Below are 15,076 nucleotides of genomic sequence, written 5' to 3' on the forward strand. Positions count from 1 at the left end.
ACTGTACTATTTTGCAGAGATGCCCACGAGTCTCATGATCACGAGTCGAGTCGAGTCAAGAGTCTTTGGGGGAGGAGTCCGAGTCGAGTGTCGAGTCTCTGGGGGACGTGGGGGACGAGTCGAGTCGAGTCTCAAGTCTTTAAGTGGCGAGTCCGAGTCGAGTTACGAGTCTTTATATACATATATATCTTTTTTTATTATTTTTTATAATGATCTAGCCTCCAGCTGAAAAAGTTAGATGGCGCATCATGATCACCCGGTACTCACAGATACAGCTACAGCAGCAGCCAGAAGCCATGGCAGGCTAAATTAGGAAAGACACATGCATGTATGTACTCACAATCACGCTACGGAGGCTGTTAAATGTTCCACGATTAATAATAATGGATCCATTTCCCCCAGAAAACAGCTCTGAAGTAGACCTCCTGCCTCTCCTTCCTCGGTGAAAGTTCATTGGAAGCAACGCAGTTATGTCCAATAGTAGCAGGGTCCCCGGCCGTCCGATCATCATCCAATGAATAAAATAATCCCAAAACTAGCCACACTTCAGTTGCTTGCTTGACACTTAAATCCTTTTTGTAGACCTTTGTAGCTATCTGTACTGACATTTTCCTAAGACAGCTTGAGCTAGACAAGTGGGCCTACTCAAATGTTGTTTTTAATAGGAATTGCGAAGCAATCACAATTTTTCTATCTGAAGAAGGCAGCCGCCAGAGCTGGACAGTAAGCAACATAACACTTTACTGCAGTTACTGCCGTAAAACGTATCGCTACTGGTTACCATAGCGACGTGTACTCTCAGTGGGGATTGGACCTGGGAATACATTTTACATCACTGTCGTAAACGTTTGTTGCCGGCGTATAATTAATATACTATATTAATTAAATTGTACTGGCAAGTGCATGATTGTATTCATGATCACTCCTTTACTGTATTAATATAAACAGACAGTATGTCAGGATTGATACATTACTTAGTCATTGATACAGCATCATTTTCAATAGCAGTTTTAGTTAAGATATAAATTAAAAAAAATAAACGTGGTTCAACATAATCTTTATTCCAAAATAAAGCTTTTCTTTTACTTCTTTAGCATAAAGTTTTCTTCCCTTTCATTTCCACTCCCCTCCTGCTTTTTTAAAAGCTATTTTTCTTTTTTAAAGTTACTGCAGTGCTGTGAAGAATCCTGACAGCACAACTGTAACATTACGGGCATATTTGGCATAACTTCACGTTAATGCTTTGAACAATAATTACGTGGGGTTAATTAGTAGATGCAGCTGGTGGAATTGACATCATGAAGAGAAGAGCCCACCGGAGAAAAAAGTGAAAACCCGACGCTAGAAAAGCACTGTCTCACGGAAAATCCTATTATCTTATCAAATTATTAAACAAATGCCACGTTAACTGAAGTAGAATAGCTGATGATGAGCTAAACATATGTGTTTTATTTCGCCGTTTTAATATTTAAATCTTATTCTGAAAGGCTGCATGCAGCAGCTGTCCTGCCTACTGCTGCTACTGAACTAACAGCCTAGGCCTAGGCTACTGTAGGTTTATTGTTCAGCCTATAAACCTCTCAAAATCAACTAGGCTTATATTGTTTAGCCTATAAGGCTCCCAAAAAATCAGAGTTGCAAGCTATTAATCCACCTTGTCATGGCGCGTCGGCGTCTAGATATCATGGAAAGACGCACTATAGCCTATACGTGCGAGCGCAACAGATACAAAAAACAATTTAATAATCCTCTAGCAGTGTAACAGTAGGGCTACTGGGCATGGTAACCTCACGTTACTGCTTTAAACAATAAGTTAACTTACGAGGGGTTAATGAGCTCAGCTATTAGACCTATATAGCTGCAGCTGGTGGTAGTGGAACATTATTAATATTATTACGAGAGGAGGCTGCGCTCTGGAGAGAAACCCGACGTTAGATAAGCAGGTTCTCACAGATAATCCTATCATTTTATACAATTATTGAACAAATGCCAGGTTAGCTGAAGTAAAATAGCTGATGATGAGCTAAACATATATGTTTTATTTCGCCGTTTTAATATTTAAATCTTAGGATGAAAGGTCCATGCAGACGGCTGTGTCTGCCACGCTTTGTGAGACAGACTGCGGTTTTCCCAACGGCCCTGAGCTGCGCGCGGTCCAAGTGAACACAGCGAAGCGCTCCTGGGCTGGCCCCCACCGTTGCGCTTAAGTACATTGGGAAAAACAACGCGGTCGCCGCTGTCTCCGTGCGCAACACTCAGCAGCACAGCGGCGCGCAGCCGCGCAACAGAGAAGAAAGAAAGAAGAAAGGAGAAGGAAAGGCAATATTTTTAACATTGCCCACGAGTCTTTTGTTGACGAGTCGAGTCAAGTCTCGAGTCTTTGAGGGGCGAGTCCGAGTCGAGTGACGAGTCTCCAAAATTTTGAGGGGCGAGTCCGAGTCGAGTGACGAGTCTCCAAAATCGTCACTCGAGTGACCGGAAGTCGCGAGTCTTTAACTCGAGTCCCCATCTCTGCTATTTTGCACACACAACCTGTAATTTTGACATCACTTCTTAATCCTGTGACACATATCAGTGCTGTATGTAGTTATTTTTTTTTCCTTTTTCCTCGTTTTGTCAAATTTCTCTTGAATCGATCTCTTTTTTTTCCCTGTATCATTCTTAATGTGACATCCTTTGTATTGTTATTTTCTAGAATTCAAAACCTTTGGAAAAAAGTTACCTGTTTGAATATTAAAAGAAATATGATGAGAAAAATTATATGATTTGTGAACAGGATAACTCGATGTAAATAGGAACATTACTAAATTAAAAAAAAACAAGTTGTGATGGATCTGACAAAGCGCTATACAAACGGGCGCGGAGGGAGGCAGCCTGGCTAGGGCTACGCCGAACAAGCTAGCGCAGCTCACTAGCCACTTCCTCCAGCCCACATTCTGTTTACAACTATACCCAATTTAGCCACTTGTCACATATCTTACTTTTTTGTATTTATAATAACAAAGAGAAACAGGAGAAACAATCCAGTTGCAACACATTATTATATAAAAAGGCAGCAGCAGAAGAGGCTTTTTGGGGGCTCTTGTGCCCCGCGGCTTAAAAAACCTTCCTCTGTGTGTGCATACTCATCAGTCGGACAATAATGGCGGACTCTCCTAACCCACGCTAATGCCTAACGTCTGACCACCATAAACTACTTTATACGATCTCTCTGCTTCCAGTAGGTGTTGTGGTTCAAAAAGAGGCTTCCTACCCCCGTCATTGTATGTGCATGCACTATGGTTCTCTCCCTCCCACCCCTCCCCCCTAACAATAATCATCAATAAAGTTTTGTTTTCTCAAGATGTGAGAGAGACTTGTTTTTCTGTGTCCTCGGACTCCGTCCTTTGTCTACTGTCTTTGCCTTCCGATAAGCAATACATTGTCAAAACACGTATAATTAGCTGTAATAGGGGCGTCACAGTTTAAGCCCCGCCCCGTCCTCCTCACCCTGGTCCCGGAAGCGTTTTCCCCATGCATTTTCTTCCTTAAGACATTTCATAAAGTATTTATTTAAATGTATTTTAAGCCTCGGACAAAGCCACCTCGGCTTGTGAGGAATCATGAAATGAGTAAAAATACCTCAAATTGTACTTGAGTAAATGTACTTAAAGAGGTAGTGCCATAGTTTTGTACTTGTTCTGTTCCCAACCTGAAACGTGGTTATTATCAGCAACCGAGTGACACGGCCCAAACGGCAGTCATTGGCATCAGTTCAACAAAAGCTAGGGTATGGCAATCTTTTTTTTCTGGGTTTCTGCTGTTTCTTGGGCTGGATATGGCAGCCTAAAGGTGCCACAATTAACAATAATGCATTGCACCTGTGCAGCTGACCTGCGGAACCTGGGAACATACCATTGTGTCAAGATGTGGAGAATACAAGTGTGGAGAATATAATTGTAATACCTTGTTAAAGTTGCCATTTTGTTAAATGTTGCATTTGCAGTTATTTTACTGTAATTTAACAACATATTAACCAGAACAGATAGACAAAGAGACATTCATGGATTTATATTTAAAAGTAACTTTTATTCTCCCCCATGCATGGACCCAGGGTATGGCAGCTGCATACCCCTGCCATACCCAATTGACGCCCCTGACGGCAGTAGAGGCCTATAAGTCAAGTACCTTTTGGAATGCCTATCTACATTCCCCTCGGCGTGCTCGAAAACCAGAGAAATAAGCACGTCATCGGCGGCTTTCTAATTGAAGCACACACAAAAAAAGAGAAGAATTGCTCCTCCATTCCCAATTTGATTAGTGTAATTAGAAAAACGTAGCCAGGGGTTAGAAAGAAAGATAAGCAATATAAATGTTTAAATGTGATGAAGGGTTCACATTACAGAAGGTAATTATGTCCCGGCCGCTTCGCGCAGAAACAGGTAATCAATAATTAAGGCTTTCCGGGTCATGTGTCACACAGACTATAATTCAAAATGGTTATTAATTCTGTAATTCAGGAGTAGAAGTCAAGAGCGAAATACACACATTCAGTTCCTGTTCCCTTCTCCATCGAGGTTGATCTGATTTTGAGTATAATTGGCTATACAATCTACTGCATAATATGCAGCACACATACTTACAGAGACACCTAATATCAGTGCTTCTCAAAGTGGGGCCCAGAGGCTACCTTGGGGGGGTTCCACGTGGACCCTTACAGGTCTGTAACTATGAGAGTTATGGGGGTCTTTGAAATTAACCCTGAGTACAATATTTCTTAATATAATTACCAGTAAGACGCTCTAAAGGGCGAGGTTGCGCACATGGGCGCATGCAGACTGCTGGTGCTTTGGCATGGGATCAACTTTGACCAAAAAAATGCACAGACCTGGTTGGTTGTTTAAGTTGGCCAACATGTGGCATATATATGGGCATTCCCAGGGCATAATATTGATGACATCAGGGATCTACATAATAGGCATAAAAGGGACAAGGACGGAATTAACTTGCAACATCATTGTGATGTCAGGTCAGCTATATCCTTCTACTGAGCTGGGATGAGGTGTCACACATTGTGACGCACATGGTGTCACGCACTACGCACGCACAGGATCTGGAGGTTTATATAGTAAATGCGACCTACAGTCGCAATTACTGGAGCTATGAGCTCAGAGACAGAATTCATATCACCATTGCCTCAACTAGTGAATGAAGCCTTGAGGAAATGTCGTGTATTAAAGATTATGGTGTGTGTGTGTGTGTGTGTGTGTGTGTGTGTGTGTGTGTGTGTGTGTGTGTGTGTGTGTGTGTGTGTGTGTGTGTACGTGCATGCGGAGTGCATCCATGCATGTATGTGTGTGGCCCATAGCTAGTATGTTGAGTGAGGTCTGGTCTGGTTGTACAGTGGAGTAGAGGAGAGCATACACAGCCCTATGGTGGTACATGTAGTAGAGTGGAGAGAGCAGCATTCACACACAGCCCTATGGTTGTACAGAGAAGGAGAGCAGTACACACACACACACACACACACACACACACACACACACACACACACACACACACACACACACACACACACACACACACACACACACACACTGCCCCAGGCAGACGGTGTCTGCCTGCATGCATGCATGGCTCGGTGCCATGTGCGAGTCCTTCTCGCTGTGTGTTACATAAACTGTGGGGACAATGGCAGCCATCCAGACCAGAGAAGCCATGCAGGAATGTTTTGAGGAGCAGCTCATGTCTACTCTAGTCCAATGTTCCCAAACTGGGTGTCGGGGAGTGCGTGCGTGCGTGCGTGTGTGTGTGTGTGTGTGTATGTGTGGGGGGGGGGGGGGGGGGGGGGGGGGGGGGTGCTTAATGTGCAACGTTGCTGTCTGTCTCATTTAACAGTAAAAAGAAAAAGTAAAGTAAAAAGTAAAATATCTGTACATTTCTAAAGCGACAATGTAAGACAAAGTCAGAGCTATATTTAAGAACTTGGTTCATCTGTATCTACAAATCTTTAAACACGATTGCAACTTGCTTTTATCCTGATAATCTTTTTAGCTCATCTGCATCTTTTTTTATACACCATATATTAAAATGCCACAAGTGAGGAAATTGTCATTTACTGTCTTCTATCGCCATCTAGTGGCCAGAAATTATATTAAATGAAAACAACAGTTGTGATGATTGTGACATTGGAACTAGAAGGAATGGCCAAGATATGTACTTTTATGGTTTTATTATAAAGAGCCCTTGTCTTGTCTTACAGTAACAAAGCATCAGATAAAACATTTATGTGTGAGAGAGACAACATGTATGTTAATTTATAATAATATAGGCCTATATCTGTGCTGTATCAGGAACCCAGACATCCAACAGGTGATTACTGCCTATTCAGCTCCATCCCATTCCCACCAGGGCTCTATGGCAGATAGTAGTCCTCAACCTGTGGGTTGGGAAACCCATGGGGGTCCCCACGTGATTAGGCGTGGGGTTCCCTAGATGACAGTATAGTAACGTAACAATTTAAGGACTTTTAACCCTATTAGTGCCTATCCCGAACATGTTCGGCTTTATTTCAAGCCAAAACATTTTTTTATTTGCTATTTTACTTACCCCGAGCTGCTTGGAGCAACGTGGGTGGTCCCGGCTCGCCCAGCGCTCACCAACGAGAGACGCTAGATGCTCCGACGATTTATTCCATTGAAAATGGTTTAAAATAAAGTTTAGACCCCCCCAATGTTCACCGAATGTTAATTGTAGGGGGCGCGACGTATTCCAGGGTGCCTATCCCGAACATGTCCGGGATATTTAATAAAATGAATTATTTAATCGGAGGCCTCAACGAAGCCCCGGTCTAGACGTCCATCCATGCCCGGGACTTAGACTCGGCCATCCACGGGCCGTATTCGCGCTAACGGCCGCATCGCGCCGCCCACTCCAATAATAAATCACATCTTTAGACAGGATTTTCTCCGGATTGTGTCCCCAGACCCAAAGAGAAAGTTTTTTGCGGCTGAAATAGCTTTAGATCGGGCTTCTGAATGGGTTAGCATTCCTCCTCTCGTTAGCATTCCTCCTCTCGTCACCCATACCATTGACTGGAGTGAAAACACAAGCCAGTTGGGAGAGGGTCGACGAAAGCTATAAAGAAGGTCTATGGAGAAATTTCTGGCACTCTAGCACCCCTTGTGGCCGGATGGCACTGTATGAGTTAAGACATTTGTTTTTAGATTTTCTTTTGTATGTGTGTTAACTGTTAAGTGAAGTAAAAGCACCTCAAAAAGTACAGTACTTGAGTATGTAACACACACACACACACACACACACTAGGCTTGTCACCAGAACCGATACTTCGGTACCAACTCGATGCCAAATGTGACGGTACGGTACGGTACTGACTTTTCTACAAGTACGGTAGTACCGAAGTACCGTTGGTACCGAGGCGAGGAGCAACCCTCACAGGGTCTGACGCGATAACATGACGTGACTACACTGCGTGCAAAGGAGAACAACATCAACAAGCAACATGGCTGCGTCCTCTTCAACTGCAGCGACAGCTGCCCCTCAATTAATTGAGAAGAAAAACGCCGCGTATGGAAATACTTTGGATTCGAGGCTGATGCGCACGGACAAATAATTGATCATCAAAAACCAGTATGCAAAAGATGCCGCAAAAGTTTCCAGACCAGAGGGGGGAACACGTCCAACTTGGCGAAACACCTCAAAGACCCGGGCACCCAGACCTGTTCAAAGCATTCAAGGTGAGAGCGTTTGAATTCACGTGTTATTGTTGCCCATATCTAATAACGTTACTATGATGAGCGCACACAGTAAATGTGCTGCGTGGCAAGGTAACGTTAACGTTACGGTATACAGCCTCGTCGTGGACGCGGAGAGCAGCCCCGTCTATCCCGCATAAAAAAAGTTATATAAAGTTGCAAGGCAGCTCATTTACTCAATCGCCCAACGTAACGTTAAACAACTCTGAAATAATACATGTTATCAAACGTTAATCTTTGTTTGAGAAGGCTGGCTTTGCCGTTTAGCCAATGTTCATCTGAGTTGTACTTTGGCAGTGACGTGCAGAGAATGTTAGAGAGAGGCAGGGGCTGACATTTCTAAATTCATGGGGCACGTTTTACAGACGGATAAAAAGGCGGAGGCTCAAGCCCCATTTGATGTATGTGTGCACGTGCCTGTGTGTGTCTGTGTGCGTGCCGCACGGTTATTGTAGGCTATCGTTCACTGTCATTCCGTCATTAAAAAAGTTTTAAATATCACTAAAAATGGTTTCATCACAATGCACTCTGTGTGTGTGTGTGTGTGTGTGTGTGTGTGTGTGTGTGTGTGTGTGTGTGTGTGTGTGAGTGTGTGTGTGTGTGTGTGTGTGTGTGTGTGTGTGTGTGTGTGTGTGTGTGTGTGTGTGTGTGTGTGTGCAACTGTGCATGAAAATAGGCTATCATTCACTGTCATTCTGCCATAGAAAAGTTTTAAATGTCACAATAAAGGGGTTCACCAGAATCACCACATCATGTTAGTTAAATTACTGCTTGCGCTCTGTCTGTCTGTCTCTCTGTCTGTCTGTCTGTCTGTCTGTCTGTCTGTCTGTCTGTCTGTCTCTGTTAGTACAGCCTATGATGTTTTCATATTGTTGCTGTAGTCATTAAGCTACACCTACAAACTGAAATGTTCTTTTCACAGTATCTGCCAGAGGAAGACTTTGACATGGAGGACAATCCAGCGCAAAGCCAGCAGCAGCAAATCACACACAAAGATTTGGGGGCCCTCCAGTAGTAACTCTGAGGACTGAGGAGTGAGGACCCCCTAGGGATCCCGGAGCCCTTGTTTAATACTGTAAGGCTGCTACATGCACAGTATTTTAAAGCTAATGCCACTTGTTCTTTTTATTCACACAGTGTTTGTGTGTGTTGTACATTGGAAATGTTTCCAATAAAGGAGTGTATGTTGAACTACATGGGATTTATTGTTTATTTTTTATTTTTACCGTGGTATCGAAATGGTATCGAGAATCGTGAAATTTCAATGGTATTGGCATCGACTACTAAAATTCTGGTATCGTGACATCCCTAACACACACACACACACACACACACACACACACACACACACACACACACACACACACACACACACACACACACACACACACACACACACAATCATCTCCGCATACGGAGATTCTGAATGTTTCGCGCCGTTTCGGGAAAACCACGCCAAGGCCTGGCACTGCACTCTGCGCCGCGGCGAGGAACGCGCGTACCGAATCTGAAGCCGGTGGGACGAACGGTTCTCGAGATACGCGGATTACATACACATAGACACGCAGACACGCACGCAGAGATTTCTCGCATTCATTGTAAGATTAAGGCATAAGGCTTATTAGCCAGGGATCCTTGTAAGAAATTGTCCTTACCGGATTTGTCCTTATTATTTACACACCCCCGGATTGGTCCTTATTATTTACTGAACCCCGAACGTTGCTCTGTGTGCTTTTTTACTTTATTTTGACCATCAAAGGTTGTCATAAATAAACTTAACGGATTCAGACATTAGTCAGGAAATATTATCAGAATAATGTCAAATCTGTGAATAAATTCCTTACCAAGAAATGTCTACACCAAATGTGTTTGTAAAGGTGTCTAGTAACACATCTAACAAAGTTTGTTATATACCATCGTTTTGTGGGTCCACTTTTACTCGAATGAATGTTTTTCATGCAAAACAAATGTTTGACATGGATTCAGAATCAGGAAAACCCCCTAGTTAGACCCCGCAAGGATCCTCAGGGCCCCCCGAACCACACTTTGGGAACCAGCATTGGACCCCACTGGAAACCCCTCAAGGACCCCTGGGGTTCCCTAAACCACACTTCAAAGTACTCAGTCTCAGATGGTCCTAATATATATTTCTTAATATTAATCTTTATTATGATTTTTTTGAAAGACAGGACATCACAAACATCAACAAGACATAACAAGACAAACACACCAGACTATCATATACAAGTCAAACACGGGTAATTCACCTATCATATAAAAAAATACAAAATTACAAAACACGAGTAATTCACCAATTATATAAACTAGAAGCTCGGCCGGCCGAGCGTCTAGTCGGCGCCCTGGCCAACTCGGGAACAATGTACCGGTAAATAGGGGATGAATGCCCCGCCCTTTAATGCAAACCCCATTATACCTGTTGTCATAGGATCTGTTTTGACCATCTGTTTGCGTGTGTCCATTTATGCCCATATATGGGGATATCTGTCTGTCTATGTCTATTTTATGTCCATATGGAGATCTCTGTATAGGATCCGTTTTGACCATCTGTTTACCTGTGTCCATTTATGCCCATATATGGAGTTATCTGTCTGTCTGGGTCCATTTTATGCCCATATATGGAGATCTCTGTAGGACCTGTATTGACCATCTGTTTGCCTGTGTCCATTTATGCTCATATATGGAGAGATCTGTATCTGTCTGTCTGCATCCATTTTATGCCCATATATGGATATCTCTGTATCTGTTTGTCTGTGTCCCTTTATGCCCATTATGGAGATCTCTGTATCTGTCTGTGCCTCCGACTGTGTTGCAGACACAGTGCTGGTTCCCACTTTAATGCAAACCCCATTATACCTGTTGTCATAGGACCCGTTTTGACCATCTGTTTGCCTGTGTCCATTTATGCCCATATATGGAGATATCTGTATCTGTCTTTTTGCGTCCATTTTATGCCCATATATGGAGATCTTTGACCATCTGTTTGCCTGTGTCCATTTATGCCCATATATGGAGATATCCGTATCTGTCTGTCTGCATCCATTTTATGCCCATATATGGAGATCTATACAGACACAGTGCCGGTTCCGGAAAACCCTGATGTCAGACATCAGAATCCGAACCTTTTGTGCTGGTTCCAGAAAATCGCGTATCAGATCGGGTCGAGGCCGGGCACTGCACTACCTGCTGCGGCGGGGAACGCGCGTGCCGAATTTGAAATAGGGAATGAATGCCCCACCCTTTAATGCAAACCCCATTATACCAGTTTATATGCGTCCATTTTTTGTGTCCATTTTATGCCCATATGCCCATATGCCCACATGCGATTCCGAACATTTTGCGCCGGTTTTGGAAAACCGTGTGTCCATTTTATGCCCATATGCCCATATATGGAGATCTCTGTATCTGTCTGTGTCCCTTTTATGCCCATTATACTCTAGCCCATATTATGCCCATATATGGAGATCTCTGTATCTGCCCATAAAAAAATAACATCATCTGTCGATTCAGAGACGATACATCTTACATACAGAACGATGCGATACGATTCGGTGCAATTTCGATGCGATTTCGATTTTGTGGAATTTTATGCGATTCGATTGGATTCGATACGATTCGATGCGATACGGTGTGATCTGATACATACGTTTAATGAAACATTAATTTTCCATTCAATTAAGAAGCTATAATCTATAAAGTAGCCTTGCTGACCTTCAAATAATGGATATCTCATAAAAGACCAAGGAATAACAGAACATTGTAAAGAAAGCTGGATAACAAATCATTTTAGTATCATGTCATTGTTGTGTTCATTCTAAATAGACACAGACATGTAGATGCAAAAAATAAAATGTAGCTTTGTAGTTTAATGTAAACTACAAAGCCTACTGACATGGTTTTGAATCTGTCTCATACACCCATTTCTAAGAGCTTCACTTTAGCAGTTACAGTTGGTCAGGTGGAGAAATATAAAACAAACACACAAAAGGCCTTGCCCTTCAGGCTTCAGTACAGTGCAATAATTGTACTTTGCAAAGCTGCTATAATAACACTGAAAAACTAAAATACATCCTCACCAATGCCACAGATCAGATCAATCCTCAGCAATGCCACAGATCAGATCACCAAATAAAACTAGTAAAAGAGCCTGCTGTTATTCAGTCAATAAGATCATTTCAAAGAGATCCACTTTACAACAGCAACAACAGCAGTATAAAGTAAGTGCAACATTTGAAGTCTGGCACACATCATGTCTACTTGTTATCTTATGGCTCTACTGCAGTAGTTCTAAAAAAAAAAAAAAAAAATCAATGTCAAGGACCCCCAGTTTGACATGGATCAGGCTCTTGTCTTAAGTTTAAATGGAACCAAATGAACCCATTAGGGTCCATTTGGTTCCATTTGTACACTCCCCTGAGTTACACATACCCAAGGGTCCATTAGGGTCCATTTGGTTCCATTTGTACACTCCCCTGAGTTACACATACCCAAGGGTCTATTGGTTCCTATCATTTCGCAGAGGACCCCCTAGAACTCCCTCAAGGACCCTTGGGGGTCCCCGGACCCCACTTTGAAAACCAATACTCTATAGTAGCCCTTTGCAATAAAAGCTGATGCTGTGATTATTACCTTTGCTGTCGACAAGTGCGGGGGGACTTCTGATGGTTCTACTGGGAAAAGTGTTATCCAATCCATTACTGTCGCATTCTTATAAAATCCAAACCCGTTGCGTTTCTCCACTGGAATAATCCATAGTGATGGAACCACGTTGTCGGTTTGTTTACAAGTCGCTGTGTGTCGCACAATTGCGAGCGTCATACACGCAACAGTGTTCTGCGTCGGAAGTAGCAGATCTATAAGTTTACAACCCATCCACATGCAACACGCTGTGGGCTTGTAGATCTGCGGCTTCCCGCAGGACAGTGACTGCAGTACGCAGAAACCCAGCTCTATCGGAGGACAGCAGCAGGCAGCTTTTTCTTTTTTTTTCTTTCCGTTGCACTGCAGCACTGACTGTGTTTAGAAGCGCTCACTTTTGAAGTAATGATTTGTAACAGTAAACACTGAGTAAGTAAGTACAGAATTTCACAGCAGGTTAATTATTTAATGATAAAATCCAGATAATCCGATTAATAACTTTAGGACCGATACATCGACCGATACGGCCGCGATTTGGACCGATCCGGGTAAACGCGCATCGATGCGGCCGTATCGCTAGTGTTGAAACCGATAATCGATTCATATCGATTTTTTCCGGCACCCTTAATAATTACATGTAAATCTAGGTTGCTGTGTTATAGCTAGCATGTTGTTAGCTTGCTAATGTGTACCTAGTAGCCTCAAGGTAAACCTAAATGCAAAAAACTAATATGGTGTGACACTTCATCATAATGGTGTGACATTTCTGCTTGTCACACCATATGACTTGATTGTCACACCATATGATATATACTGTATTTAACTACAGATATAACAATAAATAACAAAGTACCATGTTTCTTTTGTCCATTTAAACATTTGTTTTAAACATTTTTACATAAAATTTAATTCAGCTTCATTCAGTGATACTTCAAATTCATCAGACAGAGCAGAAACCCCTTCACAGAAAACTTAACATATTGTTTCAATCTAAACAGTATTTTCTCTTTGTCTTAAACTATACATTCCATTGTCTTTTGTCAGCTGTAAAATGACAAGTGCTGAGAGAACAAGAAAGTACAGGGAGAAACTAAACAATGACCCAGCAAGGAGAGAGGAGCCAAAGGGGCGAGACTGCATTTTCTACGAAGAGCAGGAAGTTGTCTGTGGCATAGCAGAACCGCAACAAGGCAGTCGGTTTGCTACCCTCACCAAATACGACTGGCTGATGTACAATACCTGTGTCTAAATGTATAATCTAATCTGATCTAATACTTTTGTACTTTCACTCACTGGACTGGACAGTGGACAGTGTTAAGGTAGGACCCGAGACAAAATAGCGAAAATAGCTGATCTACAAGCTCTCAACGCGTCGTGCTGCGAGAGCTTGTAGATCAGCTATTTTCGGAGTTGCGCAACCCAGCACTCTTTAGCTAGTGGAGATGTGGTGTAACGTCATGATTCCTAAATACATTTGTTCAACACAAAATGCTGTGCTCAAGTTCAGGAGACTTCGGAAAAAAGCAATTCACCTGAATGCTGAGTTCTGTTTCCACTAATTGGTGTTAATAAAATGTTGCCTTGGCTCCAAGTGTGGCTATGCACCTTACTGTCTCTTTAAGATCCTTCTGCCGTGGGCCGGCAGAAGACTTGGGTGTGCGTAGCATTCCTGTGCACATCCTCATCATCCATCTACTACTACAATTCTTTCTTATCCCATGTTAAAGCCCTACAATAATATCCTGTTCAGAAATATTAAGGCCATGTTATTTAATGTTAAAGCAATTTTACTGTTGCTGTTTTTCCTGGGTAATTGTTTAATCAATCAGTAAAGTTCAGTACTCACTAATAGGTAGGTTAAAACACAGTTTGTTTTGACACATGAAGATATGATCATACGGTGTGACACTAAATCATTTGGTGTGACATTCCAAATAGTGAAAAATCATACCTTTATTAATGATGAAACAAAAAAAAAATGTTTATGGATTACATAGAAAATAGTATCAGGAAGAGTCACAAATATTTGTGTAATTTTAGAGAAAGTTTTGTCAGAATAAATTTAAAATATGTTGAAAGATCGACAACATGGGCCTCACACAGAGTGTTGATTATGAAAAAATATACAGATTTAATTAATTTTCACAAAACTATAGTGGATCACAGGTTGGTTATGATAAAGGACTTTGATAAAGTGAGTAACTTAAGAAAGATGTGCTCCATTTTCATTTTATGAACAATTAATTTCATGTCACACCATATGACGATTTTAGGCACAAGTACAACAAACTGCTGAATAAAGTCTGATTCCAATAAAATATTTAAAAACAAAATGTGTTTCCATAAAGTTGAGAGTGAGTGAGAACAAAAGTAAATCATTTTTATGCCTGCTATTTAAAGTTTTTTTTAAAACACATTTTTTGGGGCGTCACGTCACTGACCCATATATATATATATATATATATATATATATATATAAACAAGTGATCAGTAATATTACCAGAATCACATGGGCTTATAGCTCTAAATGTATACAGTTCTAACGGACTCCTGATGTGCCATAGTGTCTACTCTTTCCCACTGAGCTACACAGAGAAAAAGTAAAAAAAAAAGAAGAAAAAAAAAGAAGAAAAAAAAATATATATGATAATTATTATTATTATTAT

Source organism: Nannobrachium achirus (assembly GCF_963921795.1).
Source record: "Nannobrachium achirus genome assembly, chromosome: 4".
Classification (NCBI taxonomy): Eukaryota; Metazoa; Chordata; class Actinopteri; order Myctophiformes; family Myctophidae; genus Nannobrachium; species Nannobrachium achirus.